Here is an 11,979-nt window from a genome sequence, read left to right as displayed (position 1 = left end):
CTGTAACACGCATGCCTCCTGATCAGACTGTGGCCACATCTAAGTAGAGATGTGGACACAACTTTACTGTACTTGGCCTCTTCCTTTCCCTGTTCTGCCTCTTCAGACGTAATTAGGAGCAAATAAGGGATATGCAAAAAGTGTAACGTGGACACAGCAGATACACGCAAATGTAGTGAGCATGCACTTATTGCAGTTGTCTATTTCCTATTAATGCAGACTGCACCATTGTATCATTGCCTACGTTACAAAAAAGTATAATGTGTGCATTAGGACCCCCTGACCTTTGATTTTGTATTGTACACACATACATGTATATACATGCCCTGTCATACAGACTGACGGGTGATAGTTCACATATAATAGATTCTAAAGAGTCGCAAGATAGTCGTTTCTTATTGGTTCTCTGCAGGTGCTTTTATTCCCAAGAGCCACAGACTAAAGGTTTTGTGAATATTTCCAATTGTATTGATGACATGTCTATATCTTCATTGCCTTCCTCTCTACGCCCGTGTTATTCACCAGCTGCTCACCAGGTCCCTTCTATCTTCTTGGTTTTGTTCTATGTAAAGGATTGTTGGGAAGACAGGAAAGAGACTGATGTTGATCTGTCTGCCATAATCCCATTAAATATTTTCCCTTGCTGCCTGCCAGCCAATCCTCCTCACATCACAGCAACCGATGCTGGTATGTTGTTCAGAGCAGTGGGAACCAGCAGACTGCAGGCCTTAGATGCGGTCTATAATAAACAATGGCACAAACTCCCAGTAGGGAACAAAGAACAGATTCCTGTTCTGTCACCCTGGCAAATATCTATGTATACGAAGGAGGTGTGGTAACACGGATTCAGGAGGCCAAAACAAGCCAATTATTAATGTAGACATGAAGAAGTCTAAGAAAGATGACTATCAGATTACTACACATTCATAGATCATATCATAGTATAAGATACAACATAATAAAGTGTCAAAGTATCAATAAGAAAAGAGTTATTCATTTGCTCTCATTTGAGAACGATTAAGTATATAATGATCATAATAAAACCAACAATAGGAGTAGAACTCGCTCTTTAGATGTACATTAATTCAGTGTGTGCAATGACGTAAAGAATTGAATACAGTCTATATCAGTTGGGCCTGCACACAGACCATAAGCGGGCATTTGTGGCCCTTGTGACCAGTGTAATTTCCATCTCTGATTCTCTGATTCCATAGACTGAGTGCAGTGTGTTCAGTGTATCTAGGCAGCAGGTTAGTCTCTGTCTGGGTGGTGATGTTTATGTATCAGATTGATTATCCTGCTAAACTTGAAAATACTATGTGGCCTGTATTAATACTTCATGCTGGTGACCTGCTCTTATAATATGCTTCTCAAAAAGTTAATAAGTAACAGTTGCATGGGACATCATAAAGCCAAGTGTGAGGCCCCTGAACATTATTATGTTGCCCACTACTGAACTACATGCACAATGTTATGTTGCCCACTACTGAACTACATGCACAATGTTATGTTGCCCACTACTGAACTACATGCACAGTGTTATGTTGCCATACTGCCCACTACTGAACCATGTACACAAAGTGAACAAATAAAAAAGGTTGATATCAGTTTGTAATACTTTAGTAGGGCCAGGGCAGCTTTTGTAATAATCTTCATGTTCTTCCATGTGTACTGGGCCAATAGACTGCTTTTAAGCACCCGACAGGTTACAAAACACAGTCTCTGCAAAACATGACACTGCTCATACAGCCTGGGAGGATTGGGGGGGCTAACACCCCCAAGCTTTCGTGCACAGCTTCGGCAAAGTGTGTGCTGCAGCCTAGTGGGTATGTGACTGTGAAGACCAATAACAGCATTTGTAGACAGATCGAGGTATTCCTTGCTGAGTGCAGTCTAACTGCGTGAAGGAGCTTGTTATGCGCCCACATTCAAAATTGAGCTTTCAATGTTCAGGTCAAGGCTACAATTTCAAACGTGAATTTCTGGGCTCATTTCCACCAATGTAAGAAAAAAACAAAAATAATCAAACAGACAAAAGAGATGCTTCACTGTCAACAATTCAATTCTAACAAGGCCGGAGCACCATCTGCCCCGCCTAACGACCTCCGCCAGACCCCTAGGATAGCCATGGGCCTGACTACTTTAAACTATCCCCTGAGTATGTGCACAGTCTTTTGAAATGGGCTAGGAAGGAAAACCTGTAGCCATATAATCTTTCAGAAGTTTTAGGCAAAGCCTGTAACAAAACCAAAACACAAAGACGTTTTAGAACCAAAACTACATCCAAAACCAAAACACGGCCATCAGCGCACATCTCTAGTTCCTGTACTTGTCATTATCTATATAGGTGGCCATATGCCCAGACACCATTTGCTATCTCAACTGGTGGGGCTTTTTTTTTTTTTTTTTTTTACAATGCACAAATTGTTGCAGCAAAAAACAAATTATTCCTCCACCTGTGTCATTAGCTAACTAAGCGTACAAATATCCAGGCAATACATTGTTATCTCAACTTGTGTCATTTTTTAAAACTCATTGACTAGTGCCAAAACCCCTATTATTTTCTATCATTTGTTATTAGTGCCATTTGATATTTAAGCTTTTTTTTTACATGCAATGTAACCAAAAAAAACAAATTTTTGATATCATTGTTGCATTTGGAAGCTGCATCATTAAATGTATTACATTGACTGACAGTTCGTTTATAAACAATGACAGATTTCATGAAGAAAAGTAAAAGTATCCACCAAACAATGTGACAAACTTCGATTGAGCCAAAGCAGTGGTTTTGTAGATATGAGTCAAATACTTGAAATGATGGAATTGCTAACCCTTGTTCAGGGCAGCGATGGCATTCCCAGCACCCCCTTGCTGGACTTGACGCATGTGCAGTTATTACCCCTTTGGTTCTTCACTGCACATTTGCTGTTGCCCGCACCAGGGCACCAATACTGATCCCTGCTCTGAGCATGGCCAGGGAGGCTAAGGGGGAATGCGTCTGCTGCAGTGGTAATGAAGCAAATATAACTAGTGCTAATGCATCCAGTCCAACTTATTTAGAATTAAAAATAAAGTGTAATAGGTGGCAAACATTTGTCAGTGCAGCACAATGCAAGGCAATCTGTGTTTGCAGATTCTGGTGACATAGTCTCACACAATTAATTTACATTAGACAACCTATTGTCAGAAATGGTTTGCGAAGCTGCATAAAGCAGTGACGATGAGAAAACAGTCACATCTAGATGCAGCTGCCATTCAGGTACAAAAAAGGTAGTGGGGATTGCTTGCCTCACCAATTGCATCTAGCACAACTAACCACATCCCACCACATCCACAAATATTTATATTTGGGCCTAATACACTTATCTTAATACACTTGGGCCTAACACACTTACCTTAAGACCACTTATCAGTGGTTCCCAAACTTTTTCAGTTTGCGGCATCCTTAGTCTCCATAATTTTTTCAAGGAACCCCTCCAAAATAATTACAGAGTAGTTTGTTTTATAAGTAGTTGGGTCAAAATAACGTAATAAGTATTTGGGTCAGGAGAGAAATATTTAGTAAGTTGTTTGCAATAATAATACACATAACTCCAAGGGAAAAGAATATTTTTATATATTTTTTTCAATTATATTTCTGTCAAAGAATAATTTACAGCTAGAGGAATAAGATCAAACAAAATAAAACATCAACATGTACAAAAATCATCACACTCTGCGCCCTCCTTCAATCACACACTCTGCGCCCTCCTTCATTCACACACTATGCGCCCCCCTCAGGGGCAAATGCAGGATTTGAGGAGAGGGGTTTCCACGCCACGATACCAGTGGGCGTGTCCAGCATGTTTAGGGGCGTGGCTACAAACACACACCGCGTCAAACACACAGACATGTAAACCGCCACATACACAGATAAGCAGAGACACACACATACACACAGGATCAAACACACAGACATGTAAACCGCCACATACACAGATAAGCAGAGACACACACATACACACAGGATCAAACACACAGACATGTAAACCGCCACATACACAGATAAGCACAGACATACACATACACACAGGATCAAACACACAGACATGTAAACTGCCATGTACACAGATAAGCACAGACACACACATACACACAGGATCAAACACACAGACATGTAAACTGCCATGTACACAGATAAGCACAGACATATACAAACACACAGACATGTAAGCTGTCATATGCACATACACACACATTGCTACCTTCTTCTTCTACTGCCTCTTGCATAACACCCATGCTGGCCGTGTGGGAGGAAGGGGCGGGGCCAATCTGCCGGCAGAGAGCTGTGCTCACACAGCAGGGGACTGACTGGGAGAGGATCGCAAGCTGCAAGCAGTAGTGGCTGGTCCCGGGAGAGGGGCTACTGTAAGCATACGACACCCCAGGTAGGACAGGGGTTTCTGGGGACTAGAAAAACCCCCTGGGTGCGCCCCTGCCCCTTCATCCACACACACTCTGCGCCCCCCTTCATCCATACACTCTGCGCCCCCCCTTCATCCACACACTCTATGCCCATCTTCATCCTCATTCTTTTGCCCCTCCATTGCTGTTTCCTATCACTATTTCCACTCCGTTTCTTTACCATACTTGGCCTTCTTTCTACTATTTCTTCTGTCTTCTTACCAATCCGGCAGCGCCCAGGATCCAGCATCCTCCTCTCTCCTGCCGCTTCTCACTGAATATGTTGGACGTGATGACGTCACGTGAGAAGCGAGGAGGGAGGAGAATGCTGGGTCCCGGGCGCTGGCGAATTGGTAAGTTTTTTATTTGGTTTGTTTTTTCATTGTCACGGCCCCGCTGTGACAGCGCCGTGGCGACCCTGAGAGCCGCGGCGCACACTTTAGGAACAGCTGGCTTATATAGAAGCCCCTCTCCCTTAATAAATCTAGTTGGACTAAGGGCTGGTTGGGTCCCATGCTGCTGTACTCCCTGTAACCCCATGAACACAGATTGTTGTAAAAAGAAATTAGCATTACATAGGACAGTGTATCCTAAACCGAAAAAGTTTCTTTTCTGACATGTATCCATCTTGCTCTCTCAGATAGTTCATGCTGCTCTGTTCCATCTTGCCTGCCATAGACCAACAATGACTCACTCTATTAATCTGCATGGTGTCAGTGATCTATTGTGCACAGTTCACTTAAACTCATTAACACTGCACTCTCCTGCTGAGAAGAGTCTTATATCTAGCATCAAGCTGCAGATAATGTATTTCCCATGAGACCTCAAGCTGCCTCTATTCCACACTTGGTGTTCTAGATAAGCCATGCAACTATATACACTGTCTGGAATTTGAAACTTTCATGTAAACAGTGTTTTGTTAATGATTCCAATATATGGTAGCATTTCAGATTAATGTATTTTTACTATATTTTATTATTTTGGTCCTGCATGCACATTATATATTCAAGGGCTATTGTGCTTGTACTCAAAATTAGTTTTTCTTGGGTGATATCTCTTGCCCAGTTCACTCAGTCTGCCTCACACTATCTAGGCAAACGTTCTAGATAGTTTTAGGTAAGCTACAAGTCAATTGCCTATTTAGCTATCAGCTAATTAGGCAATTGGAAGCAAGTAGCAAACATCAGTGACATGTGGGTCTGAAATCACCAAAACCTCTGGTCTAATTAGGATTGATCAGATTTAATAAGGCATGCTGGGAAATATAATCAGTGCAACAGACTGGTAACCAAACACTAACACATATGCTTTGTACACACTACAGTGTTTTCAGCTGATTATCGGGCCAATGAAATGATAAATGAACATTCACCCCGATATCACTATAGTGTGTACACTGCAACAATGAATGATTATTGATCCAAAGCACATAGTTAAGTTTTTGATTTTTAAACCGGACTAAAAAGGACGTTCAACAATGTCTTTCCAATTCTGCAGTATGAATGTGCTTATGACCGGCAGTGTTCATAGATCTCTATGGAGTGTGCAGAGTCACCATCTGTTCAGCCAATGGTTATGACAGATGAAGAGCACAGATCTGAAGGTAAATTTTTTAAACTGTGTTTACATATGAATCGGTATGCTGATCGGGACTTTATTTTTAATAGTTGGAAAAATCGTTAAGGATATTGCAAAGGGAAAAATTTGACATAGTGTGTACCCAGCCATAGATTGTGGTCATCACCCTGTTGCACCGACCCCACATCAGTTTCTCAGCCCAAAGACTGGATCTGTGGTATTTGGTCCACGAGATCAATGACCAAAACTGACAGATATTGTGTTGCAAAAATCAACCTGAAAGAGAGGATTGAAACATGTGGGACAAGCATACATTTAAATATAAATTAAATATTATTTTGATGATTGCATATATCTCTAGTGTCCTGTATCTTGGTTTTTTTTCGATGTACTTCCTCATTGGTCAACAGACAGTAATAATTTTCAGACATACGTATGCATCAACTATGTGGTTTCTGCAGTGTGGCTGACAATGAGTTCAGGGAAATGTGCCCTGCAGTCATGTATGTATGAAATTTGTGCAATGTGTCTAGAAACTGTGTCAGTGTTATGCAGCTGGCAATGACACTCCTGTAAGTATTGAATAATACTAGTCTAATTGGTGATAACATGAAACCTGACTTCGGTAGTGAAATGGGCTACTATTTATTTTGGGCCAACGGTGGTGGTGATGGGGATAAATCTTATTAATTTTGATGGGTTCAGATTCATTTGGAAAATTATTGTTTATTTGGAATGCTTATAATAAATGAATGTGCTAAATTAATTTTTAGCTCTTTAGATCTATTTGGTAGGCTTCCAAAGATTTGTTTTTAAATCCCCATTCCATAACCTGCACTAGTCCTTTGGGAAAGGTCCCTCTCTCCTGGGACTCCCAACATTTACTCAATAAAGATGGTTCCATGTAGTATTACTGGGAACCTCTGCTTGTAGTCTTCAAAATCTAATCATATCTAGACATTAATGATGGGAGGAATCCAATGCAGGGCTAATAATGAAAGCCAGATAATGAAAGGAAGAACAACCTAAACAGAACTAGTTATTTCTAGCCCTGTGGTGGCTCGTCCAACCCACACACATTATTATGGAGACTGACCAGCAGAGGTCACTAGTATTTGTAAGTACTAGGATCCAGCTGAATTGTGCAAAAGGTGGTGTGGACACAGGTAAATGAACCCACCATAGAAATAGTGTGAAAAAGGGGGAGGAATTAAAAAAATATCCCAGGTATGTGAAGCAACTCTTCAATATTAGATTGGGATCTTTATTTTAATATAGAAGACCTTGTATATTTTGTAGTGTTTTACTCTAATTTATGTATTTTTTTTATTAATTTGCAACACTTTAAATCAATTAGGAATGATTGAAATTAAAAGGGGAGGTATTACTTTTATGGTGTTTTGCACCTAAAAACTGATACATCATTAGATTGATAAGCATTATCCAGCCATTGATGCTATACTACTTATATAAAATATAAAACTATTTATAAAACTATGTACATGTTTTTATTGTTTGTGTATCTGAAAATAATCTATATTATTTGTTTATACTTATTTATAATTTTATATTTTAGATATAAAATTATTGCCCTAGAAAAAATATATGTAATATTATATTTACCATGTTTTCCAGTAACCCTATTACTTTTTAGTTCAATAGAGCCAGCAATTCATAACATCAATGATAATCCCTTCTGTATATAGGGCAAACCCTATAACCTGCAACACAACCGTTTTCACTGGTATAACGCTTTTCATTATCTCATAAATCAGCCCCAATGTGTTTTAGCGTAGAGGGTGTTAATTTCAGCTAAAATTTGATGCATGTACTATATTCCTACCCTATCCTACCTTACGTTGATAAAAGTCAATTATTTACTATATATGTTAGCAGTACTTTTCCTTTAAAGTCTGAAGCAGTGATACAATAGTCAATGATGTCATCATACTCTCACTTGTTATAATAAGTAAAGGGGAGTTTTTATGGGAAATGTAAATGCAATGTACTAGAGTGTCCTCTAATATTTAAATGACTAATCATAGACTCGCTAAGCATAATACAAAATCTAATTCTCTCTACCACGCATCATGAACTGACATTACTCTAGTGCTCAGTGAGAAATGACTTAGTAGGAGGCAAAGAAGAAATGGGACAAGGCAGTGAATACGTGTATGTGTGTGTAACAAGACACGTGACAAGTTCAGTTCTTTTACTCCTGCTTATTCAGGACAAGTGCTCAGATAAATAGAACACTTGTATTTTTAGAAAAGTAGGTTAGTAATTTAAACTATGATGATTTTTTTTTATATGGAGTGATAAGAGATCATTCAACTTTTAATTCTCTCTTTTAGGCCCCAATCTTTTTCTACCAATTTATTTCTACCTCTTCCTTCTAAACTGTACATCTTTTTAGAACAAATTGTCCCTCTTGGCTATGCAAAATGTAGGACTATATAACATAAAGGTACATTAATAACACATATGTTCCTTTGAAGTTTGAACATTTGATACCGGGACTCAGGGATTTTAGGTTCCACTAAGGGTTAAGGTTTATAGTCACTGATTTGTTGTATATATATCATGTATTCTATATTTTATTTGTGACAGTTACATCCATCATCTTTGCGGTTTTATGACATGATATGCTGCATTTTTTCTGGCCCTCTAAACCCCTTTATACCTGCAAATGAAATGTCCAAAAGTAACTTAATTTGATTCCTAAAATTGCAATACCTGTTCTGCATACACGTCAGTGACACCTTGCACAGTAATTTTAATGGACTAAGCATATTTTCTCTTCCTAAATAAAGCCCATCCCCTCAACTAATTAATCTGCTTCTTCTTGTCCTAACAATTAGTTCATCTACCACAATGTCTTCTGACATCCCCCATTATGTTAGATATGAATTCTGTACATTTGGCCTTTTCTCATTACTCCTAGATCCTTTCTGAGTGCTGGTGTCAGCTGCCAAAAGTGCAAATAGTCACTTAACTGTTACATCACTGGGTCATGATAGGCTCAGGAAGAATGTTGTTTCCTCAATGACCTACTGCTATGATAAAGGTACAATGTTAAAAAAAAACCTCCTGTTTTCAATGTGTGACACTGAATGTTGCACACGTTACCCAACAATAATAGATCAAGGGATTGTAACACCTCTTTCATACCCCAGTCCTGTTTTTGCACCTTTCTATTTAATGAAAACATGGTGCCCATCAGTCGTTATCACGACCTTTCCAAGAGTATGTGAGTGTAGATTTCTGGTTCATTGTTTTATTTCTGTTTTACCTTAAGAAACGGTTTTGCCTTTCATTCTCTGTAAGTCAATTTAGGATTGTTTTTTCTAATGCTATATTAATGCAGGGAATTGTTTGGTCATCATCATCGTGTATTTGATGCCACAACTTACGTTTTATATATTTGACATACATGAAGATGACAGTATGACAGATGACTGATGGGGCAGCACGGTGGCTAAGTGGTTAGCACTTCTGCCTCACAGCACTGGGGTCATGAGTTCAATTCCTGACCATGGCCTTATCTGTGTGGAGTTTGTATGTTCTCCACGTGTTTGTGTGGGTTTCCTCCGGGTGCTCCGGTTTCCTCCCACACGCCAAAAAAAAACATACTAGTAGGTTAATTGGCTGCTATCAAAATTGACCCTAGTCTGTCTCTCTCTCTGTGTGTATGTTAGGGAATTTAGACTGTAAGCCCCAATGGGGCAGGGACTGATGTGAATGAGTTCTCTGTACAGTGCTGCGGAATCAGTGGCGCTATATAAATAAATGGTGATGACAGTAAGCATAGTAACAACATTGAAGGTACAACTGAACAGTATAACAAATGCATGGATGCACTTAGCAGAACAAATCACATGGCATACAGGAAAAATTTGGCACGACAAAGGAGCAGAATAATAATGCAGAATAATAAGCAGAAACATAAGTGCATGGATGGATGCTCTGGTGTACAGAAAAAAAATCGATTTCATAAATGACAAGGAGCAAATGAGATACATGGATAGAGGACTGACATGAGACATAAGGTAGGGAGGACCCTGCCCCCGTTATTGCTTATAGCTTAGAGGATGGGGAGGAGGTGAAGAACAGTAGGATTATGTGGGACAGTTAAGTTTGGTTATGGACCAGGTGATGGGGCAGGATGGTGTACGGGTCAAGAAGGAGTGGGGTCATCAGTGAAACTGCAGAATCAGGCATATTAACCAATGGAATCAAATTGCAGAACTGCAAAACACAGTTTTAACCCTGCAGCTCCAATATGGGCAGAGAGATCTTCAACAATACCAGAGGTTTTTAAATCAGTGTTTGCATTTCCACATTCAGTCTCAACAGTTTTACAGATTACTGGAAAACAGTATTTTACACAAGATACATTTAATAATGCTGTTTGGATTACACAATCCCCAGTGAATCATTTAGCTGCTATTCTAAAGAGGGTGGAAAGTAATAAAATGTATACATTCAGGAGTGGATTAGGAACTTAGAAAAAAAGTTGAAAGTGGCCTCATGTAGGTATGATCAAAACTGTAAGTGGAGTCAACACAAAGTAGGCTTGGTTAGCATACCGATAGCCCTATCAACAACAATGGTAAGCCTGGCCAATGACTGAGATGGAGATAACAGAACAGGTATTGCGGTGGTACAAGTTCTGCCACAATACTTGATAAATAGGCTTCCCCATGCAAAGGTAATTTTTCCACTGGCAGGGGTTAACCCAGCTATAATGCTGCTGTCACCATTTTCGAGTTGTCCTAGTAAAATACATGTATTAGTTAAATTATTTACTGGGTGTGATCTATTTTAAAGATTTATATTAACATTAGGAAACATTTTTAATTATCCATTGTTTAATGTGGGTGTGGTAGCTATGAAACAGTAATGACTGCATATTGTGTTTGGAAAACAAATCATATATTACATTTGGAAGTCACTATAGTTACATAATATTGTTGTAATTGGGAGGTATACATTTATTAATTTTTGTTTATTTTGGCTGGGTGTGTTGCACATTACTCCATGAGGGTCTAAAAGAACCAATTTAATTATGGCATACAATAATTCATTATCATTAATTAGTCATTAACAATCACAGCCATAGGAGCTTAGTGTGGCAAATTTAAATAGTTTATTTAAATGTGGTGGTGGAGAAGATAGCAGTCAGTCCGATGTCCACCAGGCAAAACCCAACTGTCCCAGCATTAACCATTGGGACCTCATCAACTGGGGGACAATTAATCAAACTACGGGTTCAAGTGGGGGACAACCAATCACACCCCAGGCACACATATCTACCTTAGCGGGACACCGTGTCCCGGGCTCTAAACAACCCGCCAGTCCTCTGGGCTAAACGGAATGCAACCACAGGCCGACCCACAGGGGCGTTACCTGTACCGAGACTATAGCCGATTCACTTGGAGAGGTGAGTTTAGCATGCCCACTACCGTAATGTGCGCCCCAACCCCTGGCCGGCAACTGTACTGCATTTTCAGGCAAATCTCCATCCAGGATCTCGACCAGCAGTGCAATCATGTCATAACGGAGCACCAACATGATAGGCATCCAGCCAGGGCTACGTACCACCAACCAAGGAGGGTGGGTGGTCAACGTCCAGACTGTAGAGATAATTCCCCGCCCAACCAACTTATAGACCCTGTCTACCCATCCCCTATGACAACAGATTGGCATACTCCCATCGTTAACTATTAACCCCAGAGAATAAATCCAGTTTAAAGATACAACCTCAGCTTTTAAAATGCCTTCAAGCTTATTTCAGCCCTCAGTTCTTATTGCATAATATCCTTAGATGGAACTAAACCTCACCTGCTTTCCTCTTAATTTAGTGAGCAACTTTCTCAGAAACAGTAAACTTTCAGAGATACCTAACTTAAAAGCCCAAGACCACCTTAGTGGGTGGGTCAGTAGGTGGATGGATGG

This window comes from Mixophyes fleayi, chromosome 2 (assembly GCF_038048845.1).
Source record: "Mixophyes fleayi isolate aMixFle1 chromosome 2, aMixFle1.hap1, whole genome shotgun sequence".
Classification (NCBI taxonomy): Eukaryota; Metazoa; Chordata; class Amphibia; order Anura; family Limnodynastidae; genus Mixophyes; species Mixophyes fleayi.
The sequence above is the reverse complement of the archived record's forward strand: the minus strand, read 5'-3'. Positions refer to the sequence as shown.